Here is a 12,772-nt window from a genome sequence, read left to right as displayed (position 1 = left end):
AGAGTGTGTGGCAGTACCCCTTGTCTGCCTACCCAGAGCCCCAGAGCTCTGGTGAAATCCTGGTCTTCTCCTCCACCTCCTTTTATTTCCCCACACGCAGCGCTGAACAGAGAAACTCCAAGGGTGTTTCCAATTTCTGGCTATTATGAATAAAACCTCTATGAACAATTGTGAGCAAATGTCCTTGTGTTAGGATGGCGTATCTTTTGGTATATCTGTCGAAGATTGGTATAGAAGGATCTTGAAGTAAGTCAATTCCCAATTTTCAGAGAAACTGCCATATTGATTTCCATAGTTGCTGTAAAACTTCGCATTCCCATCAATAATGGAGGAGCTTCCCTTGCTCCACATCCTTACCAGTATGAATTGTCACTTCTGTGTCTTAATTTACAGAAGCTTTTTAGTTTTGAGAGATCCCATTTATTAACTGTCGAATTTCGTGCCTGAGCTATTGGTGTTCTTTCCAGAACACTTGTGCCAATGTATTCAAGGTTATTCCCAACTTTCTCTTTTATCATGTTTATTGTGTCTGGTTTTAAGGTGAGGTCTTTGATCTATTTGGACTTGTGTTTTGAGCAGGGTGATGAATATATATATATATATATATATATATATATATATATATATATATATTTGCACTCTTCTCCATGCTGATATTCACTTAGGCTAGCACCATTTGTTGAAAGTGCTTTCCTTTTTTTCATTGTGTATTTCTGGATTCTTTATTTAAAAAAAAAAAAAAAATCAGGTGTCTGTAGGTGTGTGGGGTTTTGGGTCTTCAATTGAATACCATTGACAACATGTCTTTTTTTTTTTTAAATACCAACAACATTCAGTTTTTATTGTTTTATCTCTGTAGGATAGCATGAAATCAGTGATAGTGATACCTCTGAAAGTTCTATTCTTCAGGTTTCTTTTAGTTATCTTGAGATTTTGTCTTTTGTTTTTCATATGGAATTGAATATTGTCCTTTTAAAGTTTGTAAAGAATTGTGTTGAAATTTTGTAGTGACAATTTTGAAATTTTGGATTGTTTTTTAAAAAAAAAATATAAGAATATATTTTTGTATTAATCCCAGGTGTTGAGTTATAGGACTGACCACAGCAGCTGATTATGACTTGTCTTGTACTCTATCCAAGTCATAGTTTTGCCAGCTGCAGAGAGTTTCTGTGATTGTGTGACAATTGAAATTCTAAGAAACTTTCAGAGAGGATGCAAATGGTAGGGCCCCAAGTGGTGGGACTGGGGACTATTGTTCACTAAGAGAGGTTGTTTATAGTCTGTTGCTAGCTATGCTCAAAGAAGAAACACAAGGAAAAAAATTAGATTCAGGAATTTTCCTAATTCCCCTCTCCCTCTACTCTTTTTTCTCTCCTCTAGTTTTAGGAGTGAAATGGAGGGAAAGAAAAAGCCTACAAAATAGCAAGATCAGCTACGAATGATGCATAAAATTAAGGCTAAATGAGGAAGTTTGGTTCCAAAAGTCATGCAGCAAATGGCATTTGATGAAGGAATGGATTTTTTTTCAGGGTGCCAGCAAAAAAATTTATTGTGGCTACAACCACTGGGATATCCCCAGCTTTGAACCCAAGAGGATTTTCTGTTTTATTGGTTTTGGTTTTGGTTTTTTTCTTTGGTTTTTCTTCTGTTTCAAAAAATGTTGGAAGAATAGCTGCATAGTTGAAAAATTGCAGGTGGAAATGGAGGTGCTTAAGAAATGATAAGTTGCTGAAATGGGGGAAAAGGTGGTCACTCTACTATCTTTTCTGAAAGAGTTGCAGAGTTGTCTGTGCAACTAAAGAGGTTGCAGGTGGAGATGGAAGCACTTGGGAGGAGACAAGGAGCACTGGAAAGAGAGAACAAAAAGGCTCAACCCTAGTGACTGAGTGAGAGAATGGGAGCTTACTGCAGAAGAAAAGAGGAAATGAAATTGGGTAGGAGGGAGGTCAGTTCAGAGAAAAGCTGAACAACTGGGAGCAAGCACAGTGTGATGAATTAGCAGTTTTGAGAGAAAAGCTCTTTTTTTTCCCCCAATTTTTTATTAGGTATTTACTTCATTTACATTTCAAATGCTATCCCTAATGCCCCCTATATCCTCCCCCCAACCTGCTCCTCTACACACTCACTCCCACTTCTTGGCCCTGGCCTTCCCCTGTACTGGGGCATATAAATTTGCCAGACCAACAGGCCTCTCTTCCCAATGATGGCTGACTAGGCCATCTTCTGCTACATATGCAGCTAGAGACATGAGCTCTGGGGGTACTGGTTAGTTCATATTGTTGTTACACCTATAGGGTTGCAGACCCCTTCAGCTCCTTGAGTACTTTCTCTAGTTCCTCCATTGGGGGCCCTGTGTTCCATCCAATAGATGACTGTTAGCATCCACTTCTGTGTTTGCCAAGCACTGGCATAGCCTTACAAGAGACAGCTATATCAGGGTCCTTTCAGCAAAATCTTGCTGGCATATGCAATAATGTCTGTGTTTGGTGGCCGATTATGGAATGGACCACTGGGTGGGGCAGTGTTTGGATGGTCCATCCTTTCGTCTCAGCTCCAAACTTTGTCTCTGTAACTCCTTCCATAGGTGTTTTGTTCCCACCTTGAACCAACTTTACCATCAGAGTTAGAGCAGGGGATTCCTGAGGTTGTGAGATCATCATCAGCTTCTCCAGTAGTTAAAGAGGATATGTCTGAGAATGGTGTGGAATAAGTTTATTACATAATAGGATGATGTCCTAGAGAATGATAGATATAAGGCTATTTAAAGAGGCTATGATTTCATGTAGGGTGCACTTGCCTAATCTGAAACAAATTTTAAATAATCTGGTTACTCAAAATAGAATTATTCCCCAATACTATAAGGGATTGGCAAATTGTACTAGAGGCCATTCCCCAATTGCAGTGGATAACATGGTAGAGGAAAAGAGCCACAATTGAACACTGAAGTAGATTGAGGGGAATGAATATAGGGAAAGACGAGTTGCTGGATGAAGGGCTATACTCTGATATACAAGGACAGATTTAATTTGATGATGCTACTACAGAACAATACCATTTAATAGTTTTAAAAGTTTGGGACAAAGTTGAGAACCCTGGGGAAAAGTTACCACATTTATAATGATCATACAATGTTATGGATAGCCCTTATCTTATTTTTTTTTTAAGATTATTTTCAGCTGTGAACAAAGCCAAATCTCATCCCAATACAAGGCACGTGTTATTAGAGATGTGGTGTATGAAAATTCTAATACCGAATGTAAAAACTTATTAGACTATTAAAGCAGCTGATACTGTCTATGGATGATTAGGTAAAGGATATAACCATATTGTTTCTATAATACATCATGTTAATAGGTCAAGCTATAGTTAGAGTTCTCAGATCTCAAAGTGCCTGTTGCTTTAATTTTGGAAAATGTGGTAATTTGCAACAAAATTGCAAACAAGACATCTCTACAAGAAATGGTTTTTGTAAGTATAAACCACAAAGGCCTAGGTTTCCAGCGGTGTGCAGGTGATATGGCAGTGTTGTCATTGAGTCAATGAGTATAGGTGCAAAAGGGATAGTTAAGGTAATTTCTTACTGTCAGGAAATGTCCTTAGGAGCATGGCCCAAGGCCCCAGAGCAAAAATCATAACCCATTTCAGTCAAGGATTAAGAAGCAGAACAAAAAGCCTCTGCTCAACATTGGAGACATAATTCAGGCTACCACAGGCAGTAGAGCTCTGGACTTGGCCACAGCTAAACATCCCCCAACATTCAATGTTATAAAATAGCTCCTGGAGTTATGACGTTAGGAAGGAGTGGCTTGACTTCCTCAAGGACTCATTCATTGTGTGTCCAAGAATCATAGCTGAAGATTTCAGAGGAGAAATTAAAAGTATAGCCCTGGTTAAAAAAAAAAAAAAAGAAAAGAAAGAAAGAAAGAAAGAAAGAAAGAAAGAAAGAAAGAAAGAAAGAAAGATAGAAAGAAGAAAAAGAAGGATGCAATTTAATGCAGGTGATATGATTGCTTAGCTGCTAATGTTTCTTCGCAACAAGGGTATAGCCATTCATATTGAAACGATAGGAGGGTTTGGATGTACTGGAAAATGTGTGATCTGTCAAACAGTTATTGATGATCAGAGGCCAAAAGTAAAATTATAAGTACATGATATTGAAATAGAGTGGATATGGGAGGTGATATAATTATCATTTCCCAAAACAATTGGAATTCAGAATGGCCACTTCAAATGATTTACAGGTAGATTCTAGGAATTGAAAAGTTATCTTAGATAAACAAAATCTGAGATGCATTAAATGTGTGCAACTGCATGGTCAAATAGAAAAGTGGGGCACAGGTCAGTCATGGGGAAATAAAAGGGATGGGAGAGATGACCAGCATCCCACCAGAGCTCCAGGGCATGCAGACTTGGGAGACTGCTGCAGGACTCCAGAGAATTGCTGTGGGATGGGGGTTGGACCATGTTAGGCTGTTGGACCCAAGGGGTGGGGAAGGTGCAGTCTTGGCTCCAACTCTAGGGCACCACAGACCTCTGGGTACCGCAGAATAGTCGGCTCTGGGGTCTCTGGGCCTCACAGAGGCCAGAGACAACAGGTTTTCAGACTCGGACAACCCAGATGACACTGCATGTAGCAGGAGAGCTGAAATGATGTGAAGTGTGTGTGGGGGGGGGTCCCTCGGGCAGCTCGGGCAGCTCTGGGGCTGAAGGAAGAGGAAGAAGGGGCAGGGGGAGAAGGCACTGGGTGTTTCCCACATGGGCAAGAGTCTGGCTAGCTCAGGCTGCTAGCTCAGCGGGTGTCTTGGGTTGGCTGGCAGCCTAGGTTAGAGCACAGGAATGCCTCCTGGTGGGAGGTTAGATGAGTGGCTCCTTAGGGGGAAACCTGCTCCATTGCTCTAGCACAGCAGATCCTGATGAGAAGAGAAAGGCCATGGTTTCAAGGTGTTTATTGTAGAAAGGCAGGGGGGAAGGGAGGAGTAAGAAGTAGATGGCAGCCATGGCCACCCATGGTTACGTGGAGAGAGAGGAGAAGGGGGGAGAAGAATGGTGAAAGGTGAGAGAGCAAGAGCTTAAGAGAGAGATAAGAGAGAGAGGAGGGGCAAAGCAGCTCCTTTTTTATAGTAGGCTGGGCTACCTTGTTGTTGCCAGATAACCGTGGGGAGGAGTATATCTGGCTATTGCCAGGTAACTGTGGGGGGGGGGGGGCAAAGTCCAGACAGCCTAAGTAACTGATGGCCACAGAATTATGGAGCTGGATCCTGGTATCAGGAGCCTATGTCAGGGAGCATGGCAAACATGTCTTTTGTCCCTTGCAGATTAATCTGTTGCATCTCCAGGGTTTGAACCTAGCTTGACCAGAAAACAGGCTGCCTTTTATGGTCCTACAAATGCCACATGTAACTGATATATCCATAAATCTTTTGGGGAAAGATCTTCTATAACTTGGATTAATATTAATATTCCTGCCATTTCAGAGACAATCCACAATGAAATAAAAAGTGAAATGGTACAGGAGGTAGTGGGTGGGAAGGACTTGGGAGGAACAGAGGAGGGGGAGGAAAGGGGAGCAGAATCGGGCATGAGAGGAGACAGGGGTGATATACAGAGGGTCAGGAATTTAAACGGAAGTGTATAGTAATGGGAGATGGAAAACTGGGTGTAGCCTCCAGCAAGTCCAAGATGCCAGGAAAGCAAGAGGCTCCAAGGACGAAACAGGGATGAGATTAGCTGAAATAATCAACAAAGGGGAGAGAAGACCTGTAGAGAGCATATCTAGATGCTAGGCAAGGCAAGGTTGGGGAAAGGGGCCACTCACTCATCTCCAAACACTTAAACCAGAAGGGCTCCTGTTTAAAGGAAATGCGGGGGCAAAGTGTGGGGCAGAGACTGAATGAAAGGCCATCCAGAAACTGCCCCACCTGAGGATCCATCTCATATACAGACACCAAAACCAGAAACTATTGTGAATGCCAAGAAGTGCTTGTTAACAGAAGCCTGTATAGCTGTCTCCTGAAAAGCTTTACCAGAGCCTGACAAATACAGAGGAGGATGCTTGCAGCCCACCATTGGACTTAGCAGAGGGTCTCACATGGAGGAGTTAGAGAAAGGAATGAAGGAACTGAAGGGGTTTGCAACCCTATAGGAAGGACAACAGTATCAACCAACCAGAACCACCAGAGATCTCAGGGACTAAACCACCAACCAAAGAGTATACATGGAGGGACCCAGGGCTCCAGTTGCATATGTAGCAGAGGATGGCATTGTCTGGCATTGATAGGAGAAGAAACCCTTGGTCCTGTGAAGGCACAATTCCCCAGTGTTGGGGAATTGGGGGAATGCCAGGGTGGTAAGGTGGGAGTGGGTAGGTGGGAAGGAGACCATCCTCATAGACACAGGGAGATGGCTGAGGGGAGAAGGGTGTTCCAAATGGGAAAATGAGAAAGGGGATAACATTTGAAATGTAAATACATAAAATATCTATTTAAAAAAAAAAAGAACAAAAGGAAAAAGAAAAAAAAAAAGGGTGAAATGGTAAATGTTCCTGGTAAAGATATTGAAATATGTCATCAAAAGCAAACACAGGGTGTCCCAATTATCCAAACACAGGACATAACTGACATTGAATTTCCAAACTTATAAGGGAGATGGGCACTGTTGAAATACCAATGTCTCTTCCTTTAAAATGGTTTACTGACAAGCCTGTAGATCTATCATCCATAACTAAGGAAAAATTCCAAGCACTTGAGCAGGTGGTACAAGACCAGCTGGAGACTCACCATATAGAAGAGTCTACCGGTCCATGGAATTCCCCTTTATTTGATACTTTAAAAAATCAGAAAAATATAGACTATCAATAGATTTAAGAGCAGTGTATAGAGTAATCCAACAGTAGGCCCACTATAGCCTGGACTTTCTTTACTTATTACCTAAGGCTTAATTTGTGATAATAATCGATTGAAAGGATTGTTGTTTTTTTGTTTTTTTTTTTTTTTTTTCTATCCACTTGCATGAGCAAGTTAGGGAAAGGTTTGCTTTCATAGTACCTACTCATAATAGTGCTCAATCTGTAAAATGATACCAGTGGAACTATCTGCCACAAGGAATGTTGATCAGCCCAACTTCGCACCAATATTTTGTGCAAAGACCACTAGAAATAATTCATAGGCCATTTCCTCAATTCATTCTGTATCACTGTATAGGTGATATTTTTGTTGAATTATTATGACATATATACTTCAGAGAAAATGTTTAAGGGCACACAAAGAATTCTGCCATGACAGAAGTTACAGGTTGCTCCTGAAAACATGACAGTGAGGAGGCTCTGTTAACTATTTGGATTATAAAATAAGTCAACAAAATTGAACTACAAAAGGTACAGATCAGAAGACATTCGTTGCAAACCCTTGGTGATTTTTAAAAATTAATGGAAGGTACTAATTTGCTATGGTCCACCACTGAATTAAATACTCAAGAGTTAAGTAATTTGTTTCAAACATTACAGGGAGATTCAGATTTAGACAGTCCAACACATCTGTTAGTGGATTTTTAATCAGTGTCTTACCCAGTTATCTCTCATATAATTGATATTGGACAATTATGTTTCTTTAACATGCTTTAACCTGAGCAGTATTATTTTAATATTGTAAGATAATCTGGCTACTTCCCACAAAAATACACAAGATAGATGTATTTTGTGACTTTTTCTACTCAAGCTGTTTTCTCATGATCTCTCCTGGACTCCCTTCCCATGGGTAAGCCCCAATTTCCTCTCTCCCCCACATTACTCTCTTGGCTGGCAGGCAGTTCAACCCTATTTACATAAGATTGAGACATTAGAGTTTCTGAATACAGATTATAACCATATATAAGGGAGACAAAAATCAACATTCGAATCTTCACATAGTGCACAATAATATAATGCCTACAATTAACAAAGGAATCAAATAAAGTCAACTTTAGTAGAAAAGAGAAAATGCATATGTGGATCATATAGGTCCCAAACTTGCTTGTATTTCAGTTATTTTGCTTTCAATTCATTCTCCTATTGGGCTCATTATGCAAATAAAATGGCATTACAGAATGGATTTTCTTAGCACACAAAGTAAAATATTAAAGATTTACATTGAAAAACTTCTTGATGTAATCATAGAATAAGGTAGTATATGACTATATCAATTGCTAGGAACAGACCTGGCAGAAATCGTAGTACCTTATACTAATGCTGAGATCATGTCATTATGGATAATCAGTGAAGACTGGCAAAGAATGTTAAGCAATTATTTGGAGATATTAACAACAAATATCTCTACAGGTTCTCTCTCCCTTTATTGGGTATTTCAGCTAATGTCATCCCTGTTGGGTCCTAGGAGCCTCTTGCTTTCCTGGCATCTGGAACTTTCAGGTGGCTACCCCCAGTTCCCCATTCTTGCTACACACTTCTGTTCAATTTCCTGACCTTTGTACATCTCTCCTATCTCCTCCTACAAATGATCCTGCCACAGTTGATATTAGGACAAAAAGCTCGGAATATTCACAATACAACTCACAGACCATATGAAGCTCAAGAAGAAGAAAGACAAAAATGTGGATGCTTTAGTCCTATTTAGGAAAGGGAACAAAATAATCATGGGAATTAGAGGGTAGGAGGGACTTGGGAGGAGGAAAGGAAAGTCCCAGATGCCAGGAAAGCAAGAGGCTCCCAGGACCCAACAGGCATTACTTTAGCTGAAATACCCAATAAAGGGGAGAGAGAACCTGTAGAGAACAAATCCAGAGATTAGGAATGGCTCCTTGTTGAGGAATGGGGCCAACCACCCATCTCAAAAATTTTAACTCAGATTTGTTCCTGTCTAAAGGAAATACGGGGACAAAGAGTAGAGCAGCAACTGAAGGAAAGGCCATCCAAGAGACTGCCCCACCTAGGAATCTATCTCATATGCAGACAACAAACCCAGACACTATTGCTGATGCCAAGTGCTTGCTGACAGGTGTTGTGTCCTCTCGACCAGCAAGGAAGACACAACCACCAGTTCTTCTAACAGCAGTTTATTCAGCAAGCTTCAATCTTCATCTCCCCCGAGCCCCAGGATCCAAGCCCTTTTATACTCTCATATCCACTCCAATCGCTGCAGGTCACATCACCTTACTAGGCACGCGGCCTGAGCCAACCAGAAGAGCGGGAACATATCACCACCAAATATGGACCTGTTTACCACAAGCTCCACAGCAGACAGACCCCATCTTTAAGGTGTGGCTTCGGGTAGCCCAGGGGAGAGGCCTTAGCCTCCTACAGACAGAAGCCTGGTATAGCTGTCTCCTGAGAGGCTCTGCCAGAGCCTGATCAATACAGTTGTGAAAGTTTGCAGCCAACTATTGGACTGAGCACAGGGACCCCATGGAGGAGGTGGGGAAGTACTGAAGGAGCTAAAGGGGTTTGCAATCCCATAGGAAGAACAACAACATCAACTAACCAGACCCCGCAGAGCTCGCAGAGACTAAACTAACAACCCAAGTGTACACATGGAGGGACCAATGGCTCCAGCTGCATATGTAGCAGAGGGTGGCTTTGTTGGGCATCAATGGGAGGAGAGGCCCTTGATTAACCTTGTAAGGTTCGATGCCCCAGTGTAGGGGAATTTCAGGGCAGAGAGGCAGGCGTGGGTGGGTGGGTGAGTGGGTGGGGAAACACCCTCATAGAAGCAGGGGGAGGAAGGATGTCATAGAGGGTTTCCAGGGGGAAACTGGGAAAGGGGATAACATTTGAAATGTAAATAAAGAAAATATCCAATAAAATGTTAAAAACAAACAAACGAACAAACAAATGGAATTATAAATTCCAGGCTACTGTGGATAAAGGAAACAGGTACTGACCACATTTCAAATGATTCTGAAGTTAGTCTTATGGGAATAAGAGCTTGCTGTTCATAGATGCACTGCTGCTTTTTCCATTTTTCTGATAATATTCTCCTAGAGAAAGCAGTTTTTCATTTTACTGTAGAACTCCTTTAGGCATTGTCTTCCTTAGAACTGATAATCTGCTAAAATAGCATGAGCATTTTTGGTTTATGATACATTATGCCTTTCATTCATAACCACTTTCAATTAATCTCCAACAATGTTAATTAGTACCATCAGAAGTCAATATAATTATAATCCATAATCCTAACATTTGTGGGTCAGGAGGCTGCCACAAGCATTGATCATAGATACCTGACACTTTCTTATGCAGGGACGCCACATAGACAATGTGCCCATATCAGCTTTCTGACTTCTGTTCTACTCTATGTGATTAGAATTCAGAAAGTATAACATTGCCTTAAGATAAATTTTTATATGTGTCTTTCTTTACAATATTTCATAAGAGATAAACTCTCCAGTTACATGCAATACTCATCTCTGTATCAGAATCAGATGAAAGAGTCCCAAACTCTATTCCTATTACAATAATCCTTTAAACCTATGCTTTCATGGTTTAAATTCTGAACTATGAACTCCCAATTTCTCTGAACTTGGAAACACAAAGAAACATCAATCCTGCTGGAACCTTTCAATTGAGTAATAAAGGAAGCTCCTTTGCCCACTACATCTTTGACAGTGGTCACTTATCTTAGTAACACCATTATCTGTTTATAAATCTTAACAAATAAAAATATATTTTAGAATATATAAACCAAGATAAACATACCAGTTACTATAAACATCACTATTTATAAACACCTGAAGCAATCTATTACAGTTTTTAGGAAGTAATCATGAGAGCTATTAATTTCTCTTTAATCTATTCAATTTGTTAATAACCAATTCCACCCTGCTTAGATGAGTATTATAACTCTCTTCCTTATTTTTCTGTGTCAACCTTGTCAATCTTATTTTTATTCATTCAGAGTATCTAATAATTATGTACACATTTCTGTTTTCCTGTAGAGTCCCTTGGTTCTCTCTATTACTTATTCTCATTCTCTTTCTAATTGAATTTGATTGGATGCTTTTATTAACATCTTCAAGACATATCCCTAGAGGAAAACTGAGACAGCAAATTCAATAAAGTTTCTTTCTAATGTTGCTCAGTTTTCATTAGGAAGATCATGTGTGGTATTCATGGAAAATGAGGAACCCTTAAACACAGCATTGGCATTCATAAGAATATTTCGTGGACACTTACCCTAAACCCAGTTCCACATGATCTGCACACACATATCTGGTGCTTCATCTGAAGTACTCAAGACAGCATGTGCAGCAAGGGAAAGACAAATGCTTTCATAGGGAAGTGGATTTTAGATCAGTTATATCTTCTCTATCAGGAGAGCTGCTCCTAAATGAATCATCTGTTTTGTGTCTAGAACATATTTAACCATCTAATTGCTCAACAGTTTTACCTTTGAGTACTGTAACATTCAAATGTTTGCTTCCATTCCATCTTATTTAAAAACATTCAATTTCCCTATAGTAGTTACTTTTAAAACAAATGTTAGTAATTCTGGTATTAATTAATTAATAAGAATTAAGTATTCACACATTGGAGATACTTGTCTACAGAATAAATTAACTCTTACACATAAGCCTAGGCTATGTGTTGCTTCATCTTACCTCATTTCATGTTGCCTGCCTTCTTGAGAAATGTAGCAGCTGGTACTTTTAGGATTCCAGGCCAGGGACAGAGAGAAAGGAAGGAGGTGGAAGATCTGCCATTCTGGGAGAAGAAGAAGAAAGATGCCACATCTGAGAAAGTGAGGGACAGCAAGCATAGCCAACATGTAGGTGCCAGGGAAGAAAAGCCACAAGAGGGCTACCTCACTGGGTTCAGGGCAACAAAGATGGAATACAGATTTCATTAAGTAATAACTTGGGAATATCAGAAGAAGGTGTATTAGACATGTGGATGTTAGGAAACGGCCCAACCATTGACCTGTTTTAGCCATATCAAAATATAAAGTCTGTGTGAGTGTCTTTTACTCAGGATCCCAGAACACTGGGGTGGGTAGTGAGGAAAGCACTGCCACCAGGATCAATTTGAGGATTTAATTAGGAACTGCAAGAGCTAGAGTGCTTTTGGTAATGAACATGTTCTAGACAAAATTTATTTTGGAGAGTAACTTAGACCTGAATATTGAAGTCAAGGCTCAAGAAAACTTGAATTTATTTCAGAATCAAGGTCATATAGTAACTTCCCCATCAGTTTCTCAACCAAAACCACTCGAGAACCACATAGAATGGGAGATGACAATTCTAACACATAGTAATAAATAAAGATAGTAAGAGATGTAAAATCCTGGTATCAAAACTCACTGTAACCCAAGAAGCTAGTTCTAGCCTCTACTCTTCCCTACAGTGTACAACAGCTTTTGAGTTTTGTATTTAGACTAGGAAACATGAAATAGAGTTGCCAACTATGGAGCCAAAGTTGCATTATTAAAAATCCTTGATATTCAAATGTTTTTAAATTTCCTCCAATTCTTCAATAATTGTTCCATTTGATTTGATATTTAAGGTAGAAATTAAGAGTGTTATGAATGAGATCCTCTACTCTGTTATCCCACACTTTGAGATCTGCCTAGATACAAGAAGGGAAAGCTTCCACTGGTAAGGAATTAAACTCCTCTGAAATATAAAACATTTCAGGATCAAAAGGAATGTTCATGCCAAGAGAATCTTGATCATGACTGAAAGCAAGTAAACTTGATTAAAGCATGTAAAAAAAAAAAAAAGAGAAGTTTCTGTTTCTCCCTGCTTTGTGCCTTAGCATCTTCTCCCTCCTTTTTTCCTTTCTCCTTTC

This window comes from Mus pahari, chromosome 18, assembly GCF_900095145.1.
Source record: "Mus pahari chromosome 18, PAHARI_EIJ_v1.1, whole genome shotgun sequence".
Lineage (NCBI taxonomy): Eukaryota > Metazoa > Chordata > Mammalia > Rodentia > Muridae > Mus > Mus pahari.
Note: the sequence above shows the minus strand (reverse complement) of the source record.